The sequence below is a fragment of the Malus sylvestris genome, chromosome 3 (genome assembly GCF_916048215.2).
Source record: "Malus sylvestris chromosome 3, drMalSylv7.2, whole genome shotgun sequence".
Lineage (NCBI taxonomy): Eukaryota > Viridiplantae > Streptophyta > Magnoliopsida > Rosales > Rosaceae > Malus > Malus sylvestris.
Window position 1 is genome coordinate 10,244,866 of NC_062262.1, and position 13,296 is coordinate 10,258,161.

A 13,296-nucleotide genomic window follows, 5' to 3' on the forward strand; every position below is an offset into this window, starting at 1 on the left:
GTGCCTTATTTATTTGGCACACAAAACACATATTTCGAAAACTTGTCCCCCACACTTGTTTTCTACACAATGTTCATCAAAAGGAATTCCTTCTAAGTTATGCTCCACTATACTTCAAGAACAAGGGTATGGATAGTCCTATTCTAGGCTTGGAAGGGATAATGTGGTTAACAAAGAAAATAGGCTAAATAAGGCTCAAAGGGGGTTAAACCTACAAAACAAATGCATGGGATGAAGGCTTTTTGGCTCTGGTGGTAACTACTAAACAACTTCATCTTGTTATGTGTTATGCACTCAATTTTAAGCTTTGAATGAAACGGGCATGAGTTCTAGTATTTGGAACTATAATGATGAAAACGCATTCTAAGTAGCAACCAAACAAAGAATAATGAGATAATGCAACGACTTTTGAGAACAAGAATGCACATATTAATAACTCTCCAAATAACGTTTAGGCTCAAGTCTCATAGGAATGTAATGTTAGTTTGAGTTCCTTCCTTCAAGCATGTTACAAAAACTGATTTTTTTTCCTTTGTGATTACATGTGAATTCGTAAACATCAACTACAACCAAGTATTAACCAAAGAGCATATCAAACTTCCATCCACGTTTATAACTTTCTTTAACAGTCATGTACTTAAAAAACCAAATCCTCATCATTGTGTTGGAAAGTACCCTAAGACACAAACACACAAAAACGACTCTTTTTGGTTTGATTTTCATCAAATTTTCGAAATTCTTTTCAAAACACACTAAAACAGCTCAAAATGCGCTAAAAACACTTAAAATAGTGAGAAACAACATTAAAATTGATAGGTGATAAAATCCCACGAAATTCATATAAAAACAGCTTGTTTACCCCCCCCACACTTAAATCAAACATTGTCCTCAATGTTTCAAACATAATCTCACACAAAAGCAAACAAATAAACATCAAACTAAACATGAAAAAATAAAGCAGTAAAGAGAAGGGTTAAAGAACGCAAATCTGATTTCGGAGTAAAAAGTCCATCTTCTCCTTTCTTGAATGTATGGGTTGCCTCCCAACCAGCGCTTGCTTTAACGTCTTGCAGCCGGATGAATCTCCTTCAAACTGTATTGGAACCCATAACATGGAAGGGAATGTCTTTCACAATCTGCCCCACAACATTCTCGTAATAGGGCTTCAAACGATGCCCATTCACTTTGAATTCCACGCCATTTCTTAAGCTTTGAATGTGGACTGCACCATGAGGATAAACATTAGTAACAACAAACGAGCCAATCCATTTAGAATGTAACTTCCCGGGGAACAAATGTAGGCGGGAGTTGAAAAGCAACACTTTCTGCCCTATTGAGAATGTTTTGCCATGAATCATCTTGTCATGAAATGCCTTGGTCTTCTCTTTGTAAATTCGGGCATTCTTGTATGCTTCATTCCTAATTTCTTCAAGTTCATTTAATTGGAGCTTTCTATGCATTCCAGCCGCATCTATGTCCATGTTGAATGTTTTGATAGCCCAATGCACCTTGTGTTCTAATTCCATGGGGAAATGGCATGGTTTGCCATAGACTATCCCAAATGGAGACATCCTAAGGGGTGTTTTGTAGGCTATACGATAGGCCCACATTGCATCATCCAAACACAAACTCCAACTTTCCTAGTGGCTCCAACGGTCTTCTCCAAAATCTACTTGATTTCTCTATTCGAAACCTCGGCTTGACCATTTGTTTGGGGGTGATAAGGTGTTGAAACCCTATGCTTGACATTATACTTCTTGAACAATGCCTCAATGGTCCGATTGCAAAAATGAGAGCCTCCATCACTTATGAAAACCCTTGGCATTCCAAATCTGGAAAAGATGTTAGTTTTGATAAAATCTGCAATCACTCGAGAATCATTAGAACATGTGGCTTTGGCTTTCACCCATTTCAATGCATAATCAACTGCAAGCAAAATATAAGTGAAACCATAAGAAGAAGGAAAAGGACCCATGAAATCATTGCCCCAAACATAAAAAATTTCAACATTGAATATGGTAGTTTGCGGCATTTGTTCCCTTGCACCTATATTTCCTGTTCTTTGGCAACGATCACATGTTATGCAAAATGTTCTAGCATCTTTAAATAGAGTAGGCCAATAAAATCCACATTCTAAAACCTTAAGTGCTGTTCTTTGTGTGCCAAAATGACCACCACATGCATATGTATGACAAAAGCTTAGAATTGAGTGAAAATCAGATTCATGAACACACCTACGTACAATCTGATCAGAGCAAAATTTCCACAAATATGGGTCATCCCAAACATAAAACCGTGCATCATGTTTAAGTTTATCACTTTAGTGCTTGTTTAGGTTGCTTGGAACTTGTTTAGATACCAAATAATTCACCAAATAAGCATACCAAGGTTCACTTACCTCAATGGACAGCAATTGTTCATCAGGGAATGTATCTTGGATAGGCACAACATTGGCATCCTCTTCATGCACCATTTGGCTCAAATTGTCAGCCACCACATTCTCACGTCCTTTCTTGTCCCTAATTTCAATATCGAACTCTTAAAGAAGAAGCATCCATTGAATGAGCCTTGGTTTAGCATATTTCTTTGTTAGCAAATACGTCAAAGCTACATGATCAGTGAAAACAATAACTTTAGTGCCAATTAAATAAGAACGAAAGTTATCTAATGCAAACACAACAACAAGAAGTTCTTTTTCAGTGGTAGAGTATTTTAATTGGGCATCATTCAAGGTCCGAGAAGCATAATAGATGACAACTGGCTGCTTGTTCTTCATTTGGCCTAAAACAGCTCCAATTGCATAATCGGATGCATCACACATTAGTTCAAAAAGAAGGCTTCAATCTGGTGGAATGATGATGAGGGCCGAAGTAAGCATGTCTTTGAGGTGTTTGAAAGCTTTCTCACATTCCTCATTGAACTCAAAAGCCACTTCCTTTTGGAGGAGTCGGCATAGGGGCTGTGCAACCTTTGAAAAATCCTTGATAAATTGTCTATAGAATCCTGCATGACCAAGAAAAGAACGAACCTCTCTTACCGAAGTAGGAGAAGGTAAGTAGCGTACAAGATCTATTTTGGACTTATCAACCTCAATTCCTTTTTCCGAGATTATGTGACCTAAAACTATGCCTTGTTTTACCATAAAATGACATTTCTCCCAATTTAAAACAAGGTTAGTTTCAACACATCTTTTCGATACTAAGGTCAGATTATCCAAGCAATCATCAAATGACTTACCAAACACGCTAAAATCATCCATAAAGACCTCAATGATCTTTTCAACATAATTTGAAAATATACTTACCATGCATCTTTGGAATGTGGCTGGTGCATTGCATAAGTCAAATGGCATGCGACGATAAGCAAATGTACCAAATGGGTAAGTAAAAGTGGTATTTTCTTGATCTTCGGGGGCTATTACAATCTGATTATAACCTGAATAACCATCAAGAAGACAATAAAATGCATAACCAGCTAACCTTTCAAGCATTTGGTCAATGAATGACAAAGGGAAGTGATCCTTCCTTGTGGTGGCGTTGAGCTTCCTATAATCTATGCAAACTCTCCAACCGGTTTGGATATGTGTAGGCACTAGCTCATTCTCTTCGTTCTTCACCACAGTGACTCCAGATTTCTTGGGAACCACTTGGACCGGCGAAACCCATTTACTATCAGAGATTGGATAGATCACTCCACAATCAAGTAGCTTGATTATCTCATTTTTCACAACTTCCATCATTGGAGGGTTGAGTCGGCGTTGAGCTTCACATGATGGTTTAGCTTTTTCCTCCAAGAGTATACGATGCATGCAAGTTGTCGAACTTATACCCTTGATGTCGACCAATGTCCACCCAATGGATGTTTTATATTCCTTCAACACCTTTACCAATTTTTCTTTTTCTTGTGCCGTGAGAGTGGATGAAATTATGACGGGAAAAGTCTCTTGTTCTCCCAAGAACACATACTTTAAATGGCTTGGTAATGGTTTAAGTTCAAGTGAAGGTGGTTGCACAACTTGGTTTTTAAGTCTCATACCCTTTGTAATGACCATCTCAAGTGCATCTTCATTCAATTGTTCAAGATGTTCATACGCCAATGAATCAATTACATTAATAGAAAAACAAGAATGATCATCACTAGGATACTTTATAGTTTTAAAAAGATTAAAATCAATAACTTCCCTATCAAATTCTATAGATAGCATCCATTTGAACACATCTATCTTAGTGCGGGTTGTTTTCATGAATGGCCTTCCAAGTAGAATCGGCAATGAGGAAGAATGGGCCGAATCTTTCATCTCAAGCACATAGAAATCAGCCGGAAAGATCAAATGATTAACCTGCACTAAAACATTCTCCAAAACTCCTTTTGGATAGGCATTAGATCTATCGGCTAATTGAATAATCACCCTATCATCTTTCAGCTCACCTAGGTTCATGGATGCATAAATTAAATAGGGCATGACATTTATGGATGCACCTAAGTTTAACATGGCCTGTTCAAAGCGAGTATTACCAATAACACAAGGAATCGTAAAACTACCCGGATCTTTGCATTTAGGGGGCAGTTTACGTTGCAAGACGGCTGAAACATTCTCACCTACTCTTACCACCTCATTGTTCGAAATTCTCTTTCTTGTGGTGCATAGCTCCTTCAAGAATTTCGCATACTTCGGGACTTGTTTGATTGCATCCAAGAGCGGGATATTGACTTGTACTTTCCTAAATGTCTCAAGAATGTCTTTGTCACTTTCTTCCTTCTTTGTTTACATGAATCTGCGAGGGAAAGGTACATTGGGTGGAATAGGGTTAGAAATAAACGAAATTGGACCTATCTTACCTTTGTTGGACATATTGGATGGATTAGGGAGTGTAGGAGGCTGCGACAAGGTTGTTTCCTTCCTTGCCGTGGCATTCTCTTACTCCTCATCTTCGATTTGCAACTTCTTGTTCTCTTTTTGGGCTGATTTAGATGGTTGGGGATCAATTCCCACCTCTTTTCCAATTCTTAAAGTGATTGCTTTGGCAGATTCAAAGCCCCCTTTTGGATTGACAATGGTAGAGCTAGGAAGTTTTCCTTCTTCTCGAAACTACCTCATGAACTCCGCCATCTGCCCAATTTGCTTCTTGACTTCATTCATCTCTTTAGCTTGATTTTGTTGGCCCTGAGTCAATAAAGTTAGTAATTTAAGAAGTGTATCATTATCCAAAGACGAACCTGAATTGGTTTGGGCAAATTGTGATAGAGGTTGTGGTGGTGCATATGGCATTGGAAACATCCCAGGTGGTGTTTGTCAAAATCCCCCTTGTTGGGCAGGTTGTTGTGGCTCTCTCAATTTGAAATTTGGATGATCTCTCCACCCCGGATTGTAAGCGTTGGAGTAAGGGTCATTACGTTGTTGATTTGGTCCTTGATAACCCATGGCATGGGCTGTTTCCCATCATCCATTTTCATTCAATAGGGGGCATTGGTCATTGAGATGTCATTGCATCGAACACACTCTACATATGGCTGCATTTCGCATTTTAAATCCATCTATAACCTGTGATACAAGGGTAGTGAGGTTAGCTAATTGAGATTGAATTTCAGAAATTGCACTTACCTCATTAACTTGGGGTTGTTGCCAGAGGGGGAGGCTCTCTTTGTCCAACGTTTTCATATTGTTGTACATTTAAGGCTTGGTTGGCAATTAGGGTCTTGGCAGCCACAGGTGTTTTGTCTACCAAATCACCTCCCGCTAAGGCATCTAGCATTTATTTTTCAATGAGAAGAAGTCCTTCATAGAGATATTGAATGAGAAGCTCTTCTTTCATTTGGTGTTGGGGACATGATGCAACAAGAGCTTTGAAACGTTCATAGTATGCCGAAAAGGATTCTCCATGATTCTGTTGAATGCCACTAATCCGCTTCCTTAAAAGAATGATTCTTGATGTGGGAAAGAACTTTTCTAAGAATGCTCTTTTCATGCTCTCCCAAGATGTGACAGTTCCGGGGGTTAATTCGTACAACCAATCTTTAGCCTTGTCCATTAGAGAGAATGGAAAAGCTTTCATCTTTAATATGCTTCCATCAACTTTGACTGGGGTCATGCTTGAACAAACCACTTCAAATTCTTTCAAGTGCTTGTTGGGTTCCTCTATGGACAGCCTATGGTACTTTGGAATATAATGTAGCAAACTGGACTTCAACTCAAACTTTTTGGTTTTGCCTTGAGGTGCCATGGGGTATTGGATGCATAGGGGTACGACATTGTCCAATCTTGAAATGGAAAACTCCTTGATTATTCGATTGTCTGCTGCCATGATTTGTGCTTTGTCAAAAACCCTTGCCGTGACCTCCTGTTGCTCTTTTACTTCTTCTTCTTCAAGCATAGGGTTAGGGCTAGGTGGATTAGATTCTTGTTGATTCCTCTTCTTTCTCAAAGTCCGCATAAAATCGTCGTCAAAATCAAAGATATGCTTACGAACCGGTTGAGAACTCCGAGTCATAAACTAGTACCAAAAAAACAAGAAAACAAAACAAGGTCAGAAACTAGAAACAAAAACACACGAAAATAAACAAAAAGAAATAACGAGGGATCGTTCTAAATTTGATGCAAAAATTAACTTAACACACAAATTAAACACTCTTGTTGACAATTGTAGTATGGATAAGTAGGGATCGTTCTAAACCTAGGATTATGAGGGATTGCTAATCTACTCTAAACTTACTCAAAAACATAAAAATAAACTTAAAAACACTTAATTAGACTCAAAGAACTCAAAACAAACTGAAAAGACTCAAAACTAACTAGAATGACTCAAAACAGCTTAAAACAACTAAATAGACTCAAACTAGACACTAGGAAGTGATTTGGATGAAAATTGAATTAAACTTGACTCAAAATACTTAAAAACACAAACTGAGACATATTCTAACTAATTTAACACTCTAAAGTAAAGGGGATTGGGTTTTGGACGAATTTAAAGTAAAAACAAGTAACTAAACACTTAAAACATATTTTGGACGAATTTAGTGATTTGAATGGATGATGGGCTAGCTAGAGGGTCATTCTCCACACATGACACACTTGCATACAAATCAATCTCCAATTGTTTTTTCGATAAAATATGAATGACAATGCCCCAGATTAACCGTGCCATCACTAATTAACCCTCAGATTTTTCTTTGATCATTGAATTGGATGGAATACGCATCATCAACCTAAATAATTCTCCAACAGTCCCCTACATGCACATCATAATAGAGATACAATCAAAGATCATTAAGTTCTATGAAAATCATAAGCATTGACAAAGCATTCATAACTATGATATCATGATACTCATGCTAGGAATTTAACTTAATGCGATCGTGACTAGCAACCTTCACTACTTGTGAATATAAGTTTGTAATAATTATCTGAAACGCCCTTATATTCTAGCATCAGATTCAAGCATGCAAACTAAGTAGGCCTCCTTAATCCACATACAAGAATAAATTTTGAATAAAATAGTTAAGCAAATTGCATCCACACTTTATGAAATCACAACTGGAATTAATCAATTCATAATGCAAATATGATCATGGTTTCGAAATTCCCCCTAGCAAAAAGGGGTTTAGTTCCTCATGTTCACAAAACAAAGATAAACAAACTTAAACATTGAAATCAAAAGATAGATTACACCTAAGAATGATCCAACAATCCAAACTTGAATAGCAAGCACTCCAAGGGTCCTCCTTCTTCTCTTTGTTGCGGCACAAGTGTTGGGCGAAGGTTTGAGTGGTGGTTTGTATCGGAGAATGGCTGAAAGTATGTATGGTGGTGAGAGAGTATGTTTCTGAATGGATGAATGGTGCGGCAATGGACGTTTGGATGTGTTTTTGGTTGTGTGAATGGTGTAAGATATATATAGAAAAGTATGTAAAAACCCTAGGGAAATAAAGGTTAAGTTGCGGCAAAAAGTAAAGGGAAAAGGAAAGAAAGTTTTTATTAATGTTTTAGGATTTATGACTCTAAACCTACTAAAAAAAGGCTAAGTCAATGTCAAAATCCAAAGGGAAAAGGAAATAGGGTGCGGCAAAGGGTCCTAGAGGGATAAGGGAAAGGGATATGCGCACAAGGAAAGGGAAACAAGGATTCCTTGCGTGGCATGGAAGGAAAATGCAAGGAAGGGTGAGGCAACCCCTTTGTAGCTGGGATTAGGTCTTCTAGAACCTATAACTAAGTGTCCTAAAGTATTTAGGAACCCTTCTTTGTAGCTGAAACTTAGGTGATTTAGGATTAGGAAAGGTTAGGACCAAATAAGGTAACTTGGCTCACATTCCTTGTTTCTTGCTTTGATCTTTGACTTTCTTTTCTTGAATTGATTTCTTCATAACTTTAGCATAATCCTAGCCTCTTTTGGTCTTCAATTTCGTCCATCCCTCTTGCTCCATGCATGTGATATTCATTCCAAGCCCAAAACTTCTCCAAAATGCATTTTTTTTTGCTAGTTTAGCCCTTTGGACCCACAAACACACGAAAATTGCTTGAAATACTAATTTAACTAAGAAATAACAACATAAATGCACAAGAACAAGCTAACTAAGTCGCATAAATATGCTCCTATCAACCTGTTTTAAAAGCTTTAACTAAAGCAGTTAGATTGTGTTGATTATAGAAACATTAATGGAGCCACACCTAAAGACGAATACCCCATGTCCATGGCTGACCTATCCATATATGCGGTGGCCAAACACAAAGTTCTATCTTTTATGGATGGGAATGCTGAATATAATCAGATAAAAATGGCTAAAGAAGATATACATAAAACAGCTTGTAGGTCCCTGTTGGAGCATCTGAGTATTTAGTAATGCCATTTGGGTGAAAAATGCTGGTGCAACTTATCAAATGGCAATGAACGCCATTTTTCATGACTTAATCGGCCATAGCATGGAAGTTATATTGATGACATCGTGGTAAAATCCAAAACTGAATAGCAGCATTTGATGGACCTTAGACAAGCCTTAACAAGAATAAGGATCCATAAGCTAAAAATGAATCCAAAGAAATGTGCTTTTGGAGTAAAATTGGGCAACTTTTTAGGATTCCTCATTCATCAAAGGGGAGTGGAGGTTGATAAGAACAAAGCTTGAGCAATAATGGAATCACTTCCCCCCACTAATAAGGTACAACTACAAAGGTTGCTGGGAAAAGTCAACTTTTTAAAGAGATTCATTGCCAATTTGGCGGGCAAGATTTAGCCACTAACTCCTCTGCTGAGACTAAAAGACAAAGAAGAGTTTGAATAGGGTCAATCGCACCAAGAGGCTTTTGACATCATAAAGGCTTACTTAGCCTCTCCACCAGTGCTCATGCCACCTCAGAGAGGGAAGCTGTTGAAGCTTTATATCTCTACCTTAGAGAAGTCAATTGGAAGCTTGCTGGCCCAAAACAATGAAAGAGGGATGGAGTAAGTTATATATTACCTCAGTAGAATCCTTACCGAGGTAGAAACAAGATACACTCCGATGGAAAAATTATGTTTGACTTTATACTTTACTGCTTGCAAGTTAAGGCATTACATGTTACCTTGCCACATTCACATCATTGTCAAGACTGACGTAATCAAATATATGCTATCCAAGCCAATGTTGATAGGAAGAATTGGAAAGTGTATCATCGTATTATCAGAATTCAGTTTTCAGTATGTACTGCAAAGGGCGGTAAAGGAGCAGGTAATAGCGAATTTCTTAGTCGAACATCAAGAAACAGAGGATAAGCTTATCAACATCCCCGGAACCCTGAAGGTAGCTAACCTTTGGAACCCTCTAAGAAAAGCCCTCTAAGGCAGAGAAGAATGGATTCAACAGTAGGTAAAAAGGATATCCAGCCTTTGGGTTACTCCATGAAGGCTGTATTTTGATGGGTCTTGTACCCAAAATGATGCTGGAGCTGGGATTGCCATCATCGATCCTAAAGGTGCTCACCATTTTTATTCTTTCCTCCTAGATTATCATGAAACTACCAACAATCAGGCAGAATATGAGGCCTTAATAATTCGCCTAGAGATCTTAATAGTGTTGGGGCAATCGAAGTTAAGGTATTTAATGATTCAGAGTTGGTGATCAATCTGTTGAATGGAGAGTATAAGTGTACACACATCACTATGGCCGACTATTACCTAGCAACCACTTAATTGTTAAGCTATTGGAGCATTGAGATATCAGCTAGCTACATTCCTAGAGAAGCAAATGCAATGGCCAACGAGATGACACAATTGGCTTCTAGAGTACAAATCCAGGAGAGGAAGTTTGAAGAGGATATAGAAGTCCAGAGAAGAAATCTCCATTATATCTTAGAATGGGGATTTAGCCTAGATGTGATGACTAAAGAGATGGAGAACACATGTTCTTCGATATTTAAGAGATCCATCATTCCCCACAAGTAAGAAGAATAGACAGCAAGCAACTAAGTATGTCTTGTGGGGAGAAAATTTACTAAGAAAGACTCCATATGGATTATGCTAAAATGCTTGGGCCAAGAAGAATCGATAAGAGTAATGGCTGAAGTACATGAAGGGATCTGTGGAGCACATCAGGCGGGAACCAAGATGAGGTGGCTACTCAGGAGATGAGGTTATTTCTGGCCCGAGATAGAGAAGGATTTCAAAGCTTAGGCCCAAGGGTGTGAGAAATGCCAAAGACGCGGAACACTCCAACATGTGTCTTCAGTACCCTTAAACCCTGTGGTTAAGCCTTGGCCCTTCAGAGGATGGGCAATGGACTTCATCGAGCAAATTCACCCAGCTTTTAGTAAAGGACATACGTTCATAATCGTGGCAACATATTACTTCACCAAATGGGTAGAAGCTTCAGGAGTAAAGACTATTACTTCAACTGTAGTTAAGAAATTCATTGAAACCAAGATCTTACACAGATTTGGGGTGCCTGAGACAATTGTCACAGACCGCAGACCATTTTTTATTTCTAAAAAAGTAGATGAGTTTGCCAGTAAATTCAAAATAAAGATGGTCCAGTCTAGTCCTTACTACCCTAAGTCAAACGGGCAGGCTGAAGCTAACAATAAGATCTTGGTAAACATTATTAAAAGAATGGTGGCCGGGAATCCAGAGAAATGGCATGAGAAGTTGGGAGATACTTTGTGGGCATATAGGACTTCCAAAAGAGCAGCAACTGGAACTACTTCTTATGCTCTGACTTTTGGGTAAGATGTTGTGATTCCCATAGAGATCAAAATCAATTCAGGCTACACAGTGAAGAGTACATTCATGCTATGTGTCAAGGAATTGAAGACCTTTATATAGCCCGAATCGAAGCTCAAAATAAAATTAAAGAAGGAAATAAGGCTGTTGCTAGAGCCTACAATAAAAAGGTCAAGTTGAAGAACTTCAAAGAATGAGAGTTGGTATGGAAGGCGATTCTTCCTTTGGGAGCTCAGCTCAAAGGCTTTGGAAAATGGAGCTCGACTTGGGAAGGTCCCTTCATTGTTAATCAAGTATTGGGTAAAAGTGGATATTACTTAGCAGATTTGGAAGGAGACTTATAGAAGCGTCCAATCAATGTTAAATTTCTGAAGAAATATCACCCAACTTTGTGGGATATTAGGGATTACAATATAGAAGAAGATGTGCAAGCGTTGCATGAAATCTAAAGCCAGTTTTGCACTTGTCATGAATCTTAAAGAAAATGCAAGGTAAACCAATTTAAGGAAATCTTGTTCATTTCAGAAAATGTTGAAAGCTACATCAGATTTAGCTCAATAGTTTTACATCCCTAACTAGGACGGTTGCCCTAAAATGGTGGGTCTACATTTTGTCCGACTTTGCCTAAACATTTTTACTATTGGCTAAATAGATATCAGCATATCCAACTTCCATTTGCTATCTTAATTTCTTTAAATCTTCTGCGCCTTTGCCCGAGAGCTCGATCGATGAAGTCGTGATAGTGGATCCCGAAGCATACACCTATAATGATAAAGTGATCAAGAAAGCAGACGCTATAGGAAAGTCTGGGCTTGTGAATATCAACATGAATGGAATCTACCAATGTGATTAAGGCTGCTCGGTTACTCCTCAATGCCATAGAAGTCATGAAATGGAAGTAGGGAGTGGTACGCCTTTCTGATGATTTTATAAGAACTGATTTCTCCTTAGGCATGATATCTCCAACAACAATTGAGACCTAAAAGGTCCATATAGGTTAGAAGGGATGCATTCTTCCCTTTTTGAAGGAGAACCCAGTATAATGACCTACCTGAGGTCATTGAGAAAATAATGCATGGTGGAAATCCTTTCACCAGTTGCAGAAGAAAATTGGATTCATGCAGCTTTGAGTACCTTTGAGAAGATGAGAAGAAAGTTGGAATTAGAGGGGTCTGAAAGCGTCAAAGGATTATAAGTGATCCTGGAAAATTTTAAAGACTCGAGTTGGTTGAAATCTTAGGCCAAGGAATGGAATTGAAAGGAGTTTTATAGCGAAGGATCGGGTAACGGTTGGAATTCATAGGTTAATGCAAAAGGGCTCGTTGAACTAACAGTTGCTTTTGAAAAAGGTGCAAGTTCTGAGAAAAGGTGTGTGAAAATGGTTAATGAAAGGTGGCTATTCAATCATTATTAGTGCCTCGGTTTGTAGGCTTAACAAAGATTGAAGGGGGCACTATTTGGGTTAATATTTAACTTTGGGCTTAAAAGGAAGGAGGCCCAAAAAAGCTCACTAGAGGAGATTTTTTCCAAGGCCCCAGATACCTATCTCAGAACAATATGACGGCTCTCCATTAAATGCAAAGGTTAGGTGCTTACAAGGTAAGTGACAACCGATGGAAATCAACCAACTCTCGGCCCAAAAGCACATTTCCGAGTGGCAGAACATGTAAAAATATTGATGACTCACTATTCTCCAGTTGCTTTCGAGCAAGAGCAGAAGCAGCATAGTCGAGCTAATTCGCCTATAAATAGGAGAAGAAGGCCTAGAGACAAGAACACTCAACCAATTAAACAAACATACAACTTACCTCTTAGTCAAGCAAATATCTAGAAAGCTGTGCTTTGTCCAGATTCTGCACCCTTTTAGCTTTAGACTTCCTTTAAAAAGACATCTTTTGTCTATGTAAAAGCTCTGCTACCTTTTTCAAATGTTGTAGTATCAATTTTCTTATGTAAAGTCATTTACTTTTCATCCTTCTTTTAGTACCTAACCCTTTAGAACCACAACAAAGAGATTGCTAGACGTTCAACCTTGCCTGACAAGGTGAAATCTTGCTTGCCTCTCTTTGTTTTGTTTTTCAATTAATAGATCTATTGTTATGATGTATTC